Source organism: Carlito syrichta, unplaced genomic scaffold, assembly GCF_000164805.1.
Source record: "Carlito syrichta isolate Samal-C Ts95f unplaced genomic scaffold, Tarsius_syrichta-2.0.1 Scaffold120465, whole genome shotgun sequence".
In the NCBI taxonomy this organism is placed as follows: Eukaryota; Metazoa; Chordata; class Mammalia; order Primates; family Tarsiidae; genus Carlito; species Carlito syrichta.
In genome coordinates this window covers 126,652-129,770 of record NW_007064561.1, presented here as the reverse complement: position 1 = coordinate 129,770, position 3,119 = coordinate 126,652, and positions in this window count along the sequence as shown.

Genomic DNA, 3,119 nt, shown 5'->3' with positions numbered 1-3,119 from the left:
ACATCTTCAAGTATGGCTCTGGGTTTTATTTAAGCCGAAATTTAGCAAAGTCGTATTTAAAGTTTTATATATTTAAAATAGATTTTTTATTTTAAAATATTAATATTTTACACTTTATTTGTTTTGTTTTGTTTTGTTTGAGTCGGAGTCTCACTCTGTGGCCCAGACTGGAGTGCAGTGGCCGCTCCCGGCCACCGCAGCCTCGACCCGCTGGGCTCCGGCGATCCTCCCGCCTCAGCCTTCCGAGTAGCCGGAATTACAGGCGCGCGCTGCCATGCCCAGCTAATTTTTTGATTTATTGTCGAGATGAGGTCTCGCCAAGTTGCCCAGGCGGGTCTCGAACCCGCGGGCTCAGGTAATCCTCTCGCCTCAGCCTCCCAAAGTGCTGGAATTACAGGCTGAGCCACCGAGCCTGGCTTTACACTTTATTTTAAACAAGTATTTACATATGTATCTAAAACAAATATTATCTCAGTTTATTCCTTTTTTCTTTTTTGAGTTGGAGTCTCACTCGGTCGCCAAAATTGGAGTGCAGCGGCCGCTCCCGGCCACTGCAACCTCGGCCTGCTGGGCTCCGGCGATCCTTCCGCCTCAGCCTTCCGAGTAGCGGGAATTACAGGCATGTGCTACCAACGCCCGGCTGATTTTTTGATTTATCGTGGGGATGAGGTCTCACTGCCCAGGCGGGTCTCGAACCCGCGGGCTCAGGCAATCCACTCATCTTAGCTTCCCAAAGGCGCGGGATTACAGGCTGAGCCACCGAGCCCAGCTCTAAAATAGATTTTAAGCGACAGAGTGAGACTCCAACTCAAAAAAAAAAAAATCTACTTTGGGTGTTTGTTAGAACACTTAAATTTTATTTTAAGCGCTTATTAAATGTTGATAGCATTCATTTAAATGTTTAAACTAGCCGGGCTCAGTGGCTCAGCCTGTAATCCCGCACCTTTGGGAGGCTGAGGTGAGTGGATTGCCTGAGCCCGCGGGTTCGAGACCCACCTGGGCAGCGAGACCTCATCTCTACAATAAATCAAAAAATCAGCCGGGCGTGGTAGCGCATGCCTGTAATTCTGGCTACTCGGAAGGCTGAGGCAGAAGGAACGCCGGAGCCCAGCAGGCGAGGCTTTGGTGGCTGGGAGCGACCACTGCACTCTAGTCCGGGCAACAGAGTGAGACTCCAACTCAAAAAAATAAATAAATAAATAAATAAATGTTTAAACTTGCCGGTCCAGTGGCTCACGACTATAATCCCAATACTTTGGGAGGCCGAGGTGAGAGGATTGCTTGAGCCCACAGGTTCGATACCAGCCTGGGCAACTTGGTGAGACCTTGTCTCTAAAGTAAATCAAAAAATTAGGTGGGTGTGGTAGCGCGTGCTTGTGGGTCCAGCTATTTGGAAGACTGAGGTGGAAGGATCGTCTGAGCCCAACAGGTCGAGGCTGCAGTGGCCTTGAGCGCACCACAGCACTCCAGCCTGGGTGACAGAGTGAGACTCTGACTCAATACATACATACATACGGCCGGACCTAGTGGCTCACACCTATAATCCCAGCACTTTGGGAAGCCGAAGTGAGAGGATTGCCCGAGCCCTTGAGTTCAAGATCAGCCCGGGCAACTTGGCAAGCCCTCATCTCCACAATAAATCAAAAATTAGCCGGGTGTAGTGGAACACGCCTGTAGTTCCAGCTAATGGGAAGGCTGAGGCAGAAGGATCACTTGAGCCCAACAGGATGAGTCTGCGTTGGCCATAGCACATCAGCCTGAGCGACAGAGTGAGACTCCCACTCAAAAAAAAAAAGAATGTCAGCCGTGTCATAGATGAACCCGGAAGACATTCTGTTCAGTAAAATAGCCAGATAGCCAGTCACAAAGAAGAAATATTGTATGAGTCCACTTTTTGAGGTAGAGGGGTCAAATTCACAGAAAGTAGATGAAAGGCTGGAGGAGGGAGAGATTGCTTATTGGGTGCAGTTTCTGTTTGGAATGGTGAGAAAGTTCTGGAGATGGATGGGGATGAGGGTTGTGCAACATTGTGCACGTACTGAATGTCACTGAACTAAACAATTAAAAACAGGATAAGCCAGGTGCACTGGCTCATGCCTATAATCCCAGCACTTTGGGAGACTGAGGTGATAGGATTGCCTGAGCCCATGGGTTCAAGACCAGCCTGGGCAACTTGGTGAGACCTTATCTCTACAATAAATAAATAAGAAAATTAAGCCGGGCTTGGTGGTTCAGCCTGTAATCCCGCGCCTTGGGAGGCTGAGGTAAGTGGATTGCCTGAGCCCATGGGTTCGAGACCCGCCTGGGCAGCGAGACCTCATCTCTACAATAAATCAAAAAATTAGCCAGGCGTGGTAGCGCGCGCCTGTAATTCCAGCTACTTGGAAGGCTGAGGCAGAAGGATTGACGGAGCCCAGCAGGTTGGGGCTACGGTGGCCGAGAGCAGCCACTGTACTCTGATCTGGGCAACAGAGTGAGACTCCAACTCAAAAAAAAAAAAAGAAAAAGAAAATTAGCCAGGCATGGTGGCACATGCCTATAGTTCCAGCTACTTGGAAGGCTGAGGTCGAAGGATCACCTGAACCCAGCAGATCGAGGCTGTGGTGGTCGTGAGCGTGCCATTGCACTCCAGCCTGGGTGATAGAGTGAGACTCTGGGTGATAGGGGATGAAAAAAATAGGATGGTAAATCTTACTTTATGTATATTTTATCACACACGCACCCCTCCTCAAAAAAAATTGCAATTTGCCCATGACATGACTATACATGGCAATACCACGTATATATGTCATTCCCAAACCCAAAGCGGCTCACACCCAGTGTCTATCTGCAGTAGCGTGCATACCTACATTATGCTGTTTCAGCCCCTGGAATACTATACAGGCATGAAAGAAACCATATCTACTGGCAGCAACGTGGATGTTTCTCACAGACATGGTGTGCCACACAAAGGAAGCAGGGACTGCATGATTTCTTTTTGTCAAGGAATTGTTTTCATTGTGGAAAGTTCATACAAAATGTCCTAAATTTTTATTTTTATTTTTTTTGAGTCGGAGTCTCACTCTGTCGCCCAGACTGGAGTGCAGTGGCCACTCCTGGCCACCGCAGCCTCGACCTGC